Source organism: Puma concolor, chromosome C1, assembly GCF_028749965.1.
Source record: "Puma concolor isolate L17-30 chromosome C1, mPumCon1.1.hap2, whole genome shotgun sequence".
NCBI lineage: Eukaryota > Metazoa > Chordata > Mammalia > Carnivora > Felidae > Puma > Puma concolor.
In genome coordinates, this window is record NC_141674.1 from 33,110,075 (window position 1) to 33,127,201 (window position 17,127).

The window sequence follows — 17,127 nt, forward strand, 5'->3', positions numbered from 1 at the left end:
ACAGATACACAGAGTTGTCCTGGAATAATCAACTCTACAGTGTCTCTCCCATATGTGACCTAACTCTTCAGGACCATCTCTACATAGGAAGATTATGAAAAAATAGCCAATGCTATGCTACAGTTTGAATGTGTCCTCCCTAAAATTCATCACATGTTGAAATCCTAACCCCAAAAATGATGGTAGTAGGAAGTGGGTCTTTGGGAGGTGCTTAGGTCATGAGAGTAGAATTTTCATGAATAGGATTAGTGTCTTATTAAAGAGGCTCCAGAGGGATCCCTTGCACCTTTCACCATGTTAAGGTGCCAGCTACAAAGGGGGCCTTTACCAGAAGGCAACCATGCTGGTGTGCCTTCATCTTAGACTTACCAGCCTCCAGAATGACAAGCAATTAACTTCTGTCACTTATAAACTACGTAGTCTGTGGTATTTTGTTATAGCCGTCCAAACAGACTAAGACAGCCAACATGCAAAGTTTGTAGAGACTCTCTCTAAAAACCCACACAAGGACTTTCCCCACCCCCAAACTGTTAGCATTTCAACTCAGAAGAGAGTTCTCTAAGATTATGTTCTGACAATAGTTCCTCTTATTGCATTCCATAAGCGTGAGTCCATTACAAACTACTTCACTCATTGATGATGGGAAGTAAATCAGACAGGGCAGCATCAATGTAGGTCTGATTAGGCTAAAACGAAATCACTTCAGATTTATGGTAAAAATTCTTAAAGCAACCAGAGTGGTTTAGTAAATTATTAAAACTAGGCTTATTAAATGTGTCAAAGTAAGAGTTCTTATTGAATATGGTTCTAATTATATTCTTATTTATCCTATATTTTATCTTGTTACAGTACTAAAGTTTGACACCATATATGAATCTCATTTGCTTTCTGTTTCAGTTACTTTGTTTCAATTCTATAGAAAAGTGATAACCATTTTGAAAGACATCACATTCTCAGGTAATCAGTTGATATGTCAAGCAGAATAGCAGCCAAAGGTACCTAACTACAAAATGTTACTTAAAATAAGTAGAATGCCATTGTTATAAATATAAATACAACATCTGGCTCCACATAACAAAGCTATTTCCATATCCCAACAGATGGCCCATAGTAATAATGCTTTGCTGATCTGGTTATAACAAATTATATTAAATCCAAAATCCTGTATAGCAGATGCCTTTTCCAATTTCAGTATAAGTCAATCTCTTTAACCAAAAGACTGTGCTTTGGTTCTTGTGATTTGTGCACTAAAATCCAATTACACCAATTAAGATGGTCAAATTTTTTGACAGTTGTTATAAAATGCCACTGTGGTGTTTTCTGAGTTTTGGAGTGAAAGAGGGTAGCATACCTCTATCTAGGACTGAAACACTAACTGCTGAAAATGGAAAACAAAAATTCAGTTATAGGAAAGCTAAGGAAGGTAAAAGTAAGTTTCTGCCATCTTAAGCCAAGGTTTCTGAACAGTAACAACGTGGAAAGGTTAAGTGACTAACAAAGACAACAGTGAAGACCATGAAAATAATGCAATTTCTGAGCTGAGAGGCTATTAGCAAGGACAAACAAAAAATGTACCTGAAAGCATAAACATGTATCCCTGTGCACTACAGTATTAGGTTCACATTTTTTTTAATGTGGACACAATGTCAACTTTAATTTTGCTGTTTGTTTCCCCAACATACTCAAAATCCAATCTTCATATTCTCGTCATGCCCCCTTACTTGAAATATTACCCTCCGTTAACTCCTATAACACAGTAAGCAGTACAAGGTAGTGATTAACAGCCATGGAGTTCTGAAAATAGACTGCAGGCGTTCAAATCCTGCCTCTTTCCATCCCTACCTACACAACCTTAGGCAAACTACTTAATCTCTCTGCGCCTGTTTCCTCTCTGTGCCTACAAAATTAATAAAAATAAAATCTTTCAGACTTGTTATGAAAATTGTATAAATAATAAATGTGAAGTACTTAGAACGCTTTGAGACCCACAGTAAGACTTCAGAAAATGTTAGCTATTACTATTATCACTACCACTATCATCATCATCACACCCACTGACGTTCTGAAAGAAAAGGCAGAAATATGAGATGACTTATCTAAATCACAAACAAGTGACAGAATCTGGTTAAAAAAAACAACAACTACACACACACACACACACACACACACACACACACACACACACACACACGAGTATTCATTTTAAGTCCTGAAGATTAAACATTAAAAAATCACTGATTCACTGGGGCGCCTGGGTGGCTCAGTCGGTTAAGCATTCGACTTCAGCTCAGGTCATGATCTCACAGCTCGTGAGTTCGAGCCCCGTGTCGGGCTCTGTGCTGACTCAGAGCCTGGAGCTTGCTTCGGACTGTGTCTCCCTCTCCCTCTCTACCCCTCCTGCGCTCATGTTCTGTCTCTCTCTGTCTCAAAAATAAATAAACATTAAAAAAAAATTTTTTTTTAAAAATTACTCATGGGGCGCCTGGGTGGCTTGGTCGGTTAAATATCCAACTTCGGCTCAGATCATGATCTCACGGTCCGTGAGTTCGAGCCCTGCGTCGGGCTCTGTGCTGACAGCTCAGAGCCTGGAGCCTGTTTCAGATTCTGTGTCTCCCTCTCTCTCTGTCCCTCCCCTGTTCATGCTCTGTCTCTCTCAGTCTCAAAAATAAATAAACATTAAAAAAAATTTTTTTTAATTAAAAATAAATAAATAAATAAATAAATAAATAATTACTCATTCACTAAGGGGATTTCCCAGCCCCTCTAATTATCCAGAAATTCATATAAGAATCCTTTAAGTTAGAACAGCAGCACAGAGTAATAGAAAGCAATGAACAAGAAGATCCAATGGACTAAGAAGATCCAATAGCTCCATTACTGATTTAAATTTACAATCTTGGGTAAATAAACTATTCTGAACTTCAAATCGCTCATCTCAAAAAATGTCTTGCCTACATTATAGGACTGGGAATGCTGTATGGTATACGTAAACCATTAACACTACATGAATGTTCAAGGGCCGTGTCTTACTCATTTTTATATCCCTAAGGCCCAGCAGAATGCATAGCAGAGGTTACACTCTAAAAGAGGGGTGGAGGGCATCTGGGTGGCTCAGTCAGTTACACATAAGACTTCACTCTGGCTCTGGTCATGATCTCAAGGTCATGAGATCAAACCCTGCAGTGGACTCCGTGCTGAGCATGGAGCCTGCTTGGGATATTCTCTCTCTCTCTCTCTCTCTCTCTCTCTATCTGTCTCCCCCTCTGCTCCTCCCCCAGCTAGGGCGAGTGCTGTCTTTAAAAAAAAAAAAAAGAAGAAGAAGAAAGAGAAGAAAAGAAAAGAAAAAAATAAAAGAGCTTTAAGAAATTTTTTAAAAAATAAAAAATGAAGTAAAAGGGGTAAAATTGGCAGGGTGAGGATGAAGATGAAGAAATGGAAAGGGTTTTTAAAAGTATAAGAAACTCAAAAATTCAATAGATAAATGAATAAAAGGTAGCATATTATTCAGCAATAAAAGAGAATGAAATAGTGACACAAACTACAAGATGGGTAACCCTTGAAACATTATGCTAAGTGAAAGAAGCCAGACACAAAAGACCATATGCTGTATGATTCCATTTATATGAAATGTCCAGAACAGGGTACAGACTTCCTTTTTGGGGATGATGAAATGACTAAAGATGATTATGGTGATGGATAAACAACTTGATGAATATACTAAAAACTGTTAAGCTGTCTAAACCAGTGAACTGTATAGTATGTGAATTATACCTCAATAAAACTTTAAAAAAAGAATTAAGAAAAAAGTTTGCGAGAACCATTAAAGTATAAAGTCACTGGCTTTAGAACATGTTTGTTTCTTTTTTAAAGAAAAAACACCCGGGGTACCTGGGTGGCTCAGTCGGTTAAGCATCCAACTTTGGCTCAGGTCATGATATGGTGGTTTGTGAATTCAAGCCTCGTGTCAGGCTCTGTGCTAACAGGTAGGAGCCTGGAGCCTGCTTCAAATTCTGTGTCTCCTCCTCTCTCTGCCCCTCCCATGCTCATGCTCTGTCTCTCAATAATAAATAAACGTTAAAAACAAAAACTTGAGTTTTCTGATATTTGAGTAGCTCTGACATGTGGACAAGAATGAGACTGGCAGAAGCATTAGGAGAAAACACTTAAAATTACCACCCCAGACCATAAGATCTCTATAAATCCTTCTGTGGAAAAAAAATCTGACATCTATTCTTATCCTTCCTTTCGAAATTCTAAGGTTAAAAATGACTTCCTGGTCCTACTTCTATAGTGTTTTCATCATGATCATTGTTTCTAAACTTCCAGACTACCTTTGATACCATGAACCATACTACCTCTCCTCTTCTTGGCTTCTGTAGCACTAAGGTATTTCCTGATTCTTCTCAGAATGTTTTACCTGTTAGCCTATATAAAACGACACCCAAAGTTCCAAACTTCAAAGTTACTTCACCAGCATACTACCAACTTCCCATCACTCATCTGCTCACCTGTTTTTTACTTCCATCTGTAGCCCTGGTCAGTGAACAATCTACATTTTCATCTGTTAATCCTATAGCAATGTACTACTCTACCCAATTTTTCATTGTCTTCACTAAGGTTGGAAAGCAGTGGTATGGCTCAACCAAAATAATTCCTATGCTATTTCTAAGTGGCTTTGCAACATGGGGTACATTTTTTTCTTCTGAACAGTCTCTGTTTTTCTAACTGTTCTGCTTAAACTAGCCCCCATTTCCAGAGTCAAACGAGCGAAGAGAGAAGGCCATCAGGACTGGCAGGAAACTAGCCTGCTACTGAAAAATTTATTGTACACAATCTAGCGTTGCCCATAACCAATCTTAGCTCATTTCCTTCACAGTGATACTTTCCTGATTTCCCTATTATCAGTCATCCTCCCAGGACTCTAGGCTTTTTGTCTTTTAATGTTTTATTTGCATTCCTCCCTTTGCCCACAATCATTACTAAGTTGAAATTAATTTTTACTCACATATACATTTTCTCATATATCCTATGCTTCTTAGGACAGTGTAATAACCAAATATAAAAGCTCAAAAATGAGACTGCCTGGGTTCAAATCCTGGCTCTGCAGCTTACTCTATGGGATTTGAAGCAAGTTACTTAACCTCTCTGCAGCTTGGTCTCGTCATAGGAATAGTAAGACCTTATTATGAAGATTTTGAGTTAAATACAATTAATAAGCTTAGAACAGTGCCTGGGAAACAGGAAACAATAAACATTGGCTATTAGTTTATTCCCATAATCATTATGTCAGAACCTAATCTTATTCCTAAAATTCTCAAAGAGCATTCTAGTCAGTCTCCTCGCTCCAGAACATTCAGATAATACAAAAACCTTCATCGGGAACCATATGCATGATCTCAGTCCTAGTCGTTAGAACCCAATATGGCACCTCATCAAACTAAACCTTCCATCCTTGACAGATTCTCCACAAACACCTACTCACCAATCCTGAACTCATCTGTCACTACTCACCAACACAGATTCTCTGTGCAGGCCAACAGGCTTAGTATCTTTTATAAACACTGTCACTTCTCCGCCTTTGTAAACACCCTTCCTTCACCCTCCTGGAACACATCTTCTTCCCTTTGAAAATTCCTATCTTTTGCAAATCTCACTTATACCTTGAACGTTGGTTGCACTGCTATTCCAACCAGGCGTTTGATGATGCTTGATAATTATGAATGACGTCTTACATGCTGTTTCCCCAAAGAAGTTGAAGCATTTGTAGACACCACATATTTTATTCCTTGAGTCTCTTCACACAGACTACTTCGCACATGGCACAGAATTTTGCCGAAGTACACAAATGCTGACTGACTTACTAAAAAACTCTGTTTCAGAATGCATCAGAAAAACAGTCTCTATTTTCCACTGCCCCACCCAAACTTAGCATGATGAAAGCAGATAGAATCTGTATTTATTTTTATTTTGCACAGGAGAATACACTAACAGTTGTACCACATAAAAGGAAAATATATTCAAAGAGAACACACAATGCAAAAGAACAAATCAAGAAAAAGTGACAGTGCCAGCCATCTTGGAATTTGAAAAGTGACTTCAAAATATTAAGATTTTATTTCACCCAAACTAATGAACCAAAGAGAGCCAAAATAAACATGTCCTGACTCCATCCAAAAACTACCTAACGAAAGCATGACAAAGTCCCCGGTATCACAAAAATATCAAGAACAAGATTCACCTCAACTCCGAGAGACACAAAAAGAAAAAACAAATCCTCAGGTGTACATTAAAAAAAAAAAAAAAAAACACCAAAAAACTAAAAAAGTCAATCACATCTATATATGCCACCAAAACAGAAATATGAAGGGAGTTACTGCTTTTCCACAAATATTTGCTATGGTCTGGGAGGAATAAAAGGCTTCTCTCACTGCTACTCTAGCTACCGGGAGCAATCTGTGGTCACACAAGAGCAAAACACAGGAAGATGGAAACCTTTAACCTGGAAGAGACATTAAAAAAACTACCCAAAACACGTTTCAAAACCAGTTTCAAAATACAAAGCAGCGCAAAGGTACTCAACAGAACGAAAAGAAAAGTGAAATAAAAGAGCTCCCACGAAATATGTGACTCAGTGAAAACTATTTAGTACCCCCTTGCAAGTAAAGAGCAATGGATGGAATACTTTCATGACATGCACTCGTTCCAGTGGGAAGCAAAACAGAAGGAAAAAATAAAGTGAATGTCAGGAAAAGCCAAGATGCCCACCAACCTCTAACTCCCTGGCCAGCCCAAGGCAGCTCATTCAGGAATCCAACTGAACTGCACAACACAGTTGTGAAAGGGACACCTTTGCCAGCCAAACACGCGCGCGCACACACGCGCACACACACACACACAAAGTAGAACGGAGAAGTGAAAACTATACACCTCAATGCATCAGCAGCTAGAGCCCACTCTTTTAGATGAAGCAACAGAGAAAAGAACAAGAACAGCTAAATGGAGAGGAGGAAAGACGTCTCGGAAAACTAAGCCCTGTCATGTCCCCTACTGCTCTCAATTTCCGAGAGTACAACTCTTGCTTTCTCCCAGCTAACCAACAGCCGGCCTCAGCAAAGCAAACTGACCCTAACACCTTCCACGCCACGGGAGGAAATCAGAAAGGAAAAACCACCGCGTAAACCTCCCTCCTCACCAGCTGCAAAAAATGGAGGGGGAGGGGGGAGACACCCTACCACGTGGGCAGGATGCAACACACACAGGGCAGCAACACGTCCGCATGGAACGGCGGCCCCGGCCCCAATGCCGGCAGAGGACACGCCGTCAGGATGGGTGGGAACGGAGGCCCCTCGCGCGGGCCTCACCCAGAAGGGCACCCCTGAGACGCGACATATTGCCCGACCCGCCGGCCGAAAAGCACCCCAAGCTTGAAGGGAAGAAGCTGCCATGCCGAGGTAGGGGACCAGCCCAGGCCAGGGGGCAGGTCGCGGAGAGGAAAAGACGGCCGCTGTCCTCGGACTCGGCGCCCCCGGGAACCCCGTCTGGCTCCCCCGGGCCCCGCCTGGGGGAGGGGCCGGAGGCGCGGAGCTGCCGCTTCCCGGCTGAGGGGCAGCAGCAGCTGAGGAGAAGCGCCGCGGGGGAGGGAGGGACCCAGCCCTCGCCACCCGCCAAGCCCCAGCCCGGGCCCGGGCCCCCTGCCCCGCCCGCCACCCACGCCGCAGCGCGGCCACGGCCGAGAGAAGGGAGAGGGCGTCTCGCGGAGGGCAGCCCCTGCCTCCGTCCCGGGAGATGCCCCAGCCCCGCCTCCTCGCCCGCCGCCCCGGCCCCGCCGCCCTGGCGGCTGGCACTCACCTCAAGGCTGCGCAGGCCGGGACGGCCCGGCCGAGCCCCCGGCCGCTGCGTGCGTCTCCGCCCCCGGGAAAGATCCCAACGGCGCCTGGTGCGAGCGGCCGAGGCCCCGAGCAGCGCCGAGAGCGGCGGCGGCAGCGGGAGCAGCCAACATCCGGGGCCGCGCACCCGGAACTACTTCCCGACCCGCTCCCCTCCCGCCCCCGCCGTCGCCTCCGCCTCTCGCGACGTCGCTGCGCCACCGGCACGGCGTCAGCGGCGTCCCCTCCCCTCCCCACCGCGGTCACGGCCGCCGCACCGCGCGCGGGATCCCTCCGCTGGGACAAGTAGTGCCCCTCGACGATGGGGGCTCTGCCTCGGCGCGGCGGGTGTTTTGGAGCGGCCGGCAGCTCCGAGGGATGTGGGGTCTCTGCGCATCAAAGTGGAGACTAGGAAGTGTGGGAGAGGGCTGTGGACAGCAGGGCCCTGCGGCCTTGGACCCTGCTCACAGATTTCTCAGACCCGGTGCTCAGGAGGGTTGATGCCTCGTGACCTTGCCCCCCACCCCTTCCCAGCCACCTCACCGTAGCGACAGGCCCCTCGGCCTCTACGGGGAAACCAGACCCCTTTTCCAACTTTGCACACCGCGAATTCTACAGGCCCCAAACAAGGGCACCTTGGACCTTCGGCTCACCCTTCCTTTTAGAACCTCCCAAGTCCCGGGTTCTAGGCCCATCTCTGCCGAGGCCATACCCTGCCCTAGCCTTAGTTTCCTTCTTAAAGCAGCTGGCATTCTAAAGGCCCTTCTTGATTCCAAAGTTAGTTGTTCAGCTTATGGTCCTTGCTATCAACAGGTGGAGCCTACAGAAGGACAGTTTGGACGGCTTGTGAACTTTGGAATTTACCTCTACGTCAATCTTCACTGATTCTTTCTCTAAACTATTAGCACTGCTAATCTGCCCTGTAATTTCACACTTAATTACATTCAGACCTCTAATTTGCTGTTGCTTCATTGGGTTAGTCACATATATAAAAGCAAGCACCCAACATGCTTTTGAACTCACGGTAGGTGCTCAGTATTTGGATACTCGGACATTTGTTAGATGAATACTAGCTTAATTGGATGAAGGAAATAGGAGAGGCTTGAGTGAATTGGCCCTGGGAATCTTTCTGACATGGTCCCGTAGGGATCAGATAAAGACCTCAAGTAGTTAAAGAGCTGAGTACCCAATTCCCTCAGCAAACACGGAACACCTGCCATTTGCCGAGCATTTCTAGGCAATGGGGATTCAAAGTACTCCGATGTTCCTTTTCTATTTAAGACTCTAGCAAGAGTCTGAAAATAAAAAGATTCATTCATGCATTTATCTAACAAATATTTGCTAATTACTGCGAATGTTGTCAGACACGATTTTAGTGCTTGGGATGTATCAGCCAAATAGGAGGACACATATCTTTCCCTTTTGGAGCTTTCCTCTGTTATGGGGAGGAAGGCGATTAACATAACAAAAAATTATTTGGTATATTAAAAGGTATTCAGTGCTATAGGGGAAAATAGACCAGAGTAAGGTACAAAGAAAACTGGAGGATGGTGGGGCTTGGGATTTTTTTTTTTTTTTTAAGCAACAGTTTATTTATCAATAAGATGTTTATTTGTTCAACAAATACTTAAGCCAAACCATGTGTTAGGTGCCGGGGCTGAGTGGAGAACACGCTCAACAAAGTTCCGACCTAGTGGACTACCCAGCTAGTGGGGACCACATACCAGGTACTTTCGCGTGTCCTCTCATGCAATGCTTTCGCAAGTCTGTCGGAAAGAACTCCTGTGCTCGTTTTTGCTGCTGGTGAAATTGCAGCTCAGGAGAGAATCACCAGCTGGGGAGAAAAAACAGCCAGGGTTCAAACCTAATGTCTTCAGAGTCTAACTCCCTTTCTAGCTTCCCCTCAGCTTCATCTCCTATTTTTCTGTTTCATTATACCTTAACCTCTTTCATCATGGAAATGCAGGTGTTAATCTAGGCAAGTGGCCTTAGGCCTATATTGGGGCAAAAGGGAGGGGAAAAAAAGGAAAATATATTTAGAGGAGGAGAGGGAAGACTTCTCAAAACATCTAGACTCGTGGAGCAAAGTAATACAGGTAGCAAGAGGATTTAGTAGAAGGGAAATGAAGGTAGATTCATAATATCCCAATTCTGGTTTTACAGGATGGTTTTAAACAGCCATTAGAGAGAGCCCAATTCATAAGGTGACTTTAACGAGAAGCTTGAAAGAGGTAAGGGAGTGAGCCACGCCATTGTCTGGGAGTGTCCCAGGCAGAAGGAATGGCTAGTGGAAAGGCCCTGAGGCGACAGCATTCCTGGAAATGGTAGAATCCAGGACAACTGGAGCGGGTGAGCTACTGAGACAAGAATGGGGAGATAAGGGCAGAGTTGGGTCCTGTAGGCCATTGTAAGCATCTTGACTAAAATAAAACCGCCACAGGGCTTTGAAGAGAGGAACGCTATACAGTTCATGCTTTCAAAAGACTACTCTAGCTACTGTGCTAAGAGTAGATGGGGAGAGGACAACATTGGAAGCCAGAGGCTCCACTATCCTGGTTCAAGGTGATGACTTGGACCAGTCAAATAGACTGAGTAGGAAAAATATGATACAATCTCTCTACTTTAAGAACTCACAGGGGCGCCTGGGTGGCGCAGTCGGTTAAGCGTCCGACTTCAGCCAGGTCACGATCTCGCGGTCCGGGAGTTCGAGCCCCGCGTCAGGCTCTGGGCTGATGGCTCAGAGCCTGGAGCCTGTTTCCAATTCTGTGTCTCCCTCTCTCTGCCCCTCCCCTGTTCATGCTCTGTCTCTCCCTGTCCCAAAAATAAATAAAAACGTTGAAAAAAAAAAATTTAAAAAAAAAAAATAAGAACTCACAGTATAATGGAAAGCAAATAGATTAATCACAGTACACTATGATAAGGGAAATAGTATCCTAAGAAGGGGCTACCCTTGCCAGCTTGCTTGAGAGAGAGTAGAAGATCTCTCTTCTACCAAGTTGCTAAGGGAAATGGAAGACTCTAGTTCTTTTTTGGACCACTGGGTAAATCCTTGATAACACAGCTAAAATTCATCTTCTTCCCAGTCCTCCAGGTCTCAAAACTCACCATCATCTGAGGGACTTTAGGCAGAACAGTTCTGAAGAACAGTCTGGGTCATGCAATTAAGAATATGGGAAAAGCTGAGATTATCCCTATTTATCAGAGGGAAAAAAAACTATGGCAAAGAGTCACCAGGTTTCAACTTTAGACTAGGATCAAGGTCATCAAAGTCCTAAACCAGAAGTCTCTCTGAACCACTTGAGTTGGGTCAGCCAAATGATGGGGTAAAGGAATAGAAAGACTTGTGTCTGGACAGCTGCCAGAATGGGGTTGGGGCCTTGGGGATCAGCAGCCTTTGATAAGGAAAGAAGCACAAGTCCCAGAATGTCAAAGATGGAGAAGCACCCCCCTCACCTACCCCCAGAAGGATGTAATGGACGGGGAGGGATTCTGGGACCTGGTAGGAGTGGGGAGGAAAAGCTTAAAGCTCGGGCTGGGAAGGCAGACCTGGGTTCAATCGTGTTCCATAGCTTACTTCCTGTGTGCCTATATCAAGCTATTTAGTTTCACTTAATCTCTATTTTCTTGCCTATTAAATGGAAACAATAATCATGGCTATGTAGCAAGAGATCACGCACCGGCTGCTATCAAATAAAGGCCGCCAAAGATTGTTATGTACAAGGTTGAGTGTCAGTACAGAAAAGAGTAGTTCACGCAGTCTTGGGAAGTGGAGTAGGCTGGGACAGAGTGAGGAGAACAGGAGAGCCCTCAAAGGGATCGACTCAGGGGACGGATCCTTAAGAGAAATAGATTGCTCAAAGCAATGAGATAGAGGTTTTATTGTTTTGTTTTATTTGCAATCTTTTCCTAGCCTCGTGTGGATTATAAATTCCCTGAAAGAAACACAGCCCTGAGCTGGGCTGCAATTGCCCTACAAAAACCTTGATTCAGCGGCACTGGCAGTACATCAACAGCAGGGTGTTCAACACTTCACGTGACCCACAGCCACTTAGACAAATGAGGCTTTACCTGATCCTTTTCTCCCTCTTTATTTAGTGTAAGAGGAAAGCAGAAAATGAGAAATGAATTTTAAATGAGCCAAGACCTACAAGAGGGAGAGAGAAAAACACGAGAGTCCATCCTATTATGCCCAGCCCTGGAGGATCCTTCCAGATTGCCAGGATATTTTTATATAATATTTTATATTTCATGTATTCGATGAACAACAACAAAGCCTGTATACAAAGGCCACTGGGAAGCTCTTGGCACCACTAATGCTATTTAAAAACAACTCTTGGGAGTTGGATGTTGGTCACTCTGCACACTTAACTGGCATTCAGTAATCATTTATTGAGTTCCTACCCTATACCTTGCATTGGACTAAATACTAGGGGATCAAAAGGGAATTCGTAAATTCTCTATCTTCAATGTGCTCCTAAGCTTCTGGAGAAGCAGACATGTAAACAACCACAATGCTATTTGGTAGAGATTTGTACTTGTGCCACGGAAACTGAGAAGAAACAAGACTTAACTGAGTCAGATTGGATGGGGATGGGGCACCAAAAAAAGATGTACCCTTAATGGTAAGGTCAAGGCTAAGTCTGAATAAATGAATAGGAGTTTGCCATGTAAAGACAGAAGCAAGGCTGGAGTAGAGAAAGAAAATCTGGAGTAGAGGAGGACAGCTTGTGTAAAGTCAGAGGTTGGATAAATAAGAGAAAAGTAGAAGCCATGGAAATTACAGTCATGTAGGTGGTAATTAAACACTGGTGACTAATGGGAATAACTAACTCATGAAGCTACACCATATCAGACTACGTAAACCATCCATAAACTGATTTCCTTCCCTCTAGAAACTTGATATTAACTTCAGATTGTATCAGTACAGCATAAGAAAGGAATAACTTAGAATATTTTTCCCCAGTAGAAGACAGTAGCCTAAACTTCTTCTAAGTTCTTCCAATGCCATTTGCACTAGTGCACTCATGCCATCCGCCTTCCCCACTCCACAGCCCCCATCCTGAGGTGGTACCCCCTTCCATCTTCCTTGTAACCACCTGGCTCAAACTTTGGCTTGCCTCCACTCATAATCAACCAGGCTAATTAAAAGCATAATGAAAGACAAAAGGGCATGGAGACAGCTGAGCAAACATTAACAGATACGTAGATTAAGTGAAGTATTTACCTTATTATGTGTAAGCAACGGTGTAGAAGAAATTTAGGCAGCACTAGGAAGAGTGAGTCAGGGGATGTTCAAATAGAGTGGGATTAGAGGAAACCTCCTCTCTTCCAGATAGTTAGCTGTATCTTTTGGAACGATTGAATGAAAAACGTAGTTAGCAGGAAAAGACAGCCAAGGTTTGCAGCTCAAAGGAGGCCGAAACTCTGGATACAAACATGGTAGTTAAGAAACTACTAAAATTATTTGAGGGGGCGCCTGGGTGGCTCGGTTGGTTGGACGTCCAACTTCAGCTCAGGTCATGATTTCACGGGTTCACGGGTTCAAGCCCCACATCGGCTCTCTGCTATCAGCGTGGGTCCTCTGTCCCCCTCTCACTGCCCTCCCCTGCTTGTGCTGTCTCTGAAAAATAAATAAACTTAAAAAAAAAGAAACAATGATTTGATTTCAAGTTGTGAAGTATTGACCTACTCCATGCCTAATGCGCTAAATAAGAACAATCAAGAACCTCCAGCATGGTGGGAGAGTGGCTAATATTTATTGTGTTCCTTGTGTGACTGGGAACGTGATAGCCTTTCATACTTTTTAATTTAATCCTTAGAGCAAAATCAAGAGGGAGGTGTCCCCGTTTTATTTATTTATTTTTCTAAAGATTTTCTTTTCTTTTTTTTTTTTTTTTTTTTTTTTTAGTTTTTATTTAAATTCTCGTTAGTTAACACACAGTGTAATATTGGTTTCAGGAGTACAATTTAGTGATTCATCGCTTACATATAACACTCAGTGCTCATCACAAGTGCCCTCCTTAATATCAATCACCCGGGGCGCCTGCGTGGCGCAGTCGGTTAAGCGTCCGACTTCAGCCAGGTCACGATCTCACGGTCCGTGAGTTCGAGCCCCGCGTCGGGCTCTGGGCTGATGGCTCAGAGCCTGGAGCCTGTTTCCGATTCTGTGTCTCCCTCTCTCTCTGCCCCTCGCCCGTTCATGCTCTGTCTCTCTCTGACCCAAAAATAAATAAACGTTGAAAAAAAAAAATTTTTTTTAAAATATCAATCACCCATTTGACCCACCCCCTGCCCATCTCCCCTCCAGCAACCCTCAGTTTACTCTCTATTGTTAAGAGTCTCTCTTATGGTTTTCCTCCCTCTCTTTTTTTTTCCCTTCCCCATGTTCATCTGTTTTGTTTCTTAAATTCATATGTATTTGTCTTTCTCTGACTGACTTATTTTGCTTAGCATAATACACTGTAGCGCCATCCATGTCATTGCAAATGGCAAGGTTTCATTCTTTTTGATCACAGAGTAATATTTCATATATACATCCCCTCTTTATTCATCAGTCAGTGGACATCTGGGCTCTTTCTATAACTTGGCTATTGTTGATAGTGCTGCTATAAACATCAATGTGCATATGTCTCTTTGAATCAGTATTTTTCATCCTTTGGAGAAATACTTAGTAGTGCAATTGTTGGATTGTAGGGTAGTTTTATTTTTAACTTTTTGAGGAACCTCCATACTGTTTTCCACAGCGGCTGCACGTTTGCATTCCCACCAACAGTGTAAGAGGGTTCCGCTTTCTCTACATCCTCATCCACATCTGTTGTTCCCTGTTAATTTTAGTCGTTCTGACAGGAAGTGTTATCTCTTCATAGTTTTGATTTGTATTTCTCTGATGGTGAGTGATATTGAGCACCTCTTCATGCGTCTGTTGGAAAAATGTCTATTCATGTCTTCTGCCCATTTCTTTACTGGATTATTTGCGTTCTGGATGTCGAGTCTGATAAGTTCTTTATAGATTTTGGATACTAACCCTTTATCAGATACGCCATTTGCAAATATCTTCTCCCATTTCATTGGTTGCCTTTTAGTTTTGTTGATTGCTTCCTTCACTGTGCAGAAGCTTTTTATCTGGATGGAGTCCCAATAGTTCATTTTTGCTTTTGTTTCCCTTACCTCCAGAGACATGTCTAGTAAGAAGTTGCTATGGCCAATGTCAAAGAAGTTGCTGCCTGTGTTCTCCTCTAGGATTTTGATGGTTTCCTGTCTCACATTTGGGTCATTCATCCATTTTGAATTTATTTTTGTCCATGGTATAAGAAAATGGCCTCATTTCATTCTTCTGCATGTTGCTCTCCAGTTTTCCCAATACCATTTGTTGAAGAGACTATCTTTTTTCCATTGGATATTCTTTCCTGCTTTGTCGAAGATTAATTGACCATATATTTGTCGGTAAGATTTTTTTAAATTTTTTAATGTTTATTTGTGGGTAAGATTTTTTAAATTTTTTCAATGCTTATTTATTTTTGAGAGACAGAGAGACAGAGTGTGAGCAGGGGAGGGGCAGAGAGAGAAGGAGAGACAGAATCCAAAGCAGGCTCCAGGCTCTAAACTATCTACACAGAGCCCGATGCAGAGCTCGAACTCATGAACTGAGAGATCTTGACCTGAGCCAAAGTCAGACGCTCAACTGACTGAGCCACCCAGGCTCCCCTGTGGGTAAGATTTTTTTTAAAGTAATCTCTACAGCCAATGTGGGGCTCAAACTCACAACCCCAAGATCAAGAGTCACATGCTCTGCCTACTGAGCCAGCGAGGTGCCCCGGTCATCCCCGTTTTAAAGAAGAAGACATAGAGGGTCAGTAGTGAAGGTGATAGCAGAATTTGAACCCAGAACTGCCTGGCTCTTAAGCTCAACTTCAAAGACCCTCAAAACCATCAATTCACATAGATATGAGAATTGTAGCCTTTTGGGTGCCAGGCATTGCAAGAGGGTGTATTTATATCCAAGTACTACTTCAGGAAACCTTTCAAACCTTGTTAGTGACACAATAGGGGCTGGAACCCATACACAACGTCCCAAAGAATTCTCTTCATTTTTTCCTATAGACACACAGATCAAATAGTTTTTACTGCATGAGGGGGCAGGTAGCTGAAAATCTGTTTGTTTTGCAACAACAACAGCAAAAGGATAAAGACAGCAACTGTAGACCATTTTGTTGTTCCCAAACATCTACTGTGCCTCTCAGGGGTAGATCCAGGATGGCTTGTACCTCCCTCACTCCTTTGACAACACGCTTGATTATGTAACTTGCATTAGCCACATGAAATGTGTGAGGGGCTATATGAACCACTTTCAGATAGAAGCTTTAAGAGTCAGTGTGCTTCACTGTGTTTTCCTTTCCTGCCGTGCTGATGACCAGGAACATTCAAGGCTAATCCATCTGCCTTGATTCCAGAGTGAAGACAACGTACAGCAAAGCTACAGCTGACTTAGGAAGGACACAAAGCATAAGCAAAAAGAACAACTTTTGCTGACTGAGTCATTAAAATTTGGGAGTTACTACCACAGTGTAACAGAGTCTATCCTGACTAATGCAAACTCCTGTTGAATTTTTTCCTTTTGGTGATCCAAATTTCTGGCGTCATCCCCAGGTATAAAAGGTTGTTTGGGAAGTAGGAGAAAATATAGGAAATGGAATGACTGGTGTAATGTAGTGAAAGCCTTTAAAAATAGAAAAAAAATTTTTTTTTAAGATTTTTATTTTTTTTAAGGAATCTCTACACCCAATGTGGAGCTCGAACTCACAAACCCGAGATCAAGAGTTGCATGCTCCACTGATTGAACCAGCCAGGTACCCCATAAAATAAAAGATTTGGAACTCAGTCTTGATCTATGGGCTCAGACAAGCCTTTATAAGATAGGTTCCATAGACCATTTTACATCTGAGAGAAAGTTACAAAGATAAAGATACGGTCTCCATTCCTGAGGCAAGGGCTATCCTCATATTCTTTTTTTTTTTTTTTTTTTTTTAGAGAGAGAGAGAGAGAGAGAGAGCATGCATAAGTGGGGGGGAGGGGCAGAGGGAGAGGAAGAAAGAAAGAGGGAGAGAGAGAGTCTTAAGAAGGCTCTACGCTCAGTGTAGACCCCTTGTGGGGCTCAATCCCACAACCCTGTGGGATCATGACCTGAACCAAAATCAAGAGTCAAACATAACCGACTGAGGCACCCTTCAGATTAAACCTAGCGCTCTACTGGGTGCCTGGCACC

At 43.1% G+C, this 17,127-nt stretch overlaps 1 protein-coding gene across 2 annotated transcripts in view; it reads right to left on the reverse strand.

Moving 5' to 3' along the window:
• Positions 1-7,987, reverse strand: part of FOXJ3 (forkhead box J3) — a 149,415-nt gene extending 141,428 nt beyond the window's left edge. Inside the window, exon 1 of one of the 2 annotated variants that reach the window (XM_086716642.1) lies at positions 7,849-7,987. The gene's annotated coding sequence lies outside the window, so the exon portion shown is untranslated. Of the gene's footprint in view, positions 1-5,660; positions 7,250-7,848 lie in introns of those variants that run through there. The other variant, XM_086716643.1, reaches the window with a different exon arrangement.
• Positions 7,988-17,127: the final 9,140 nt, after the last annotated feature.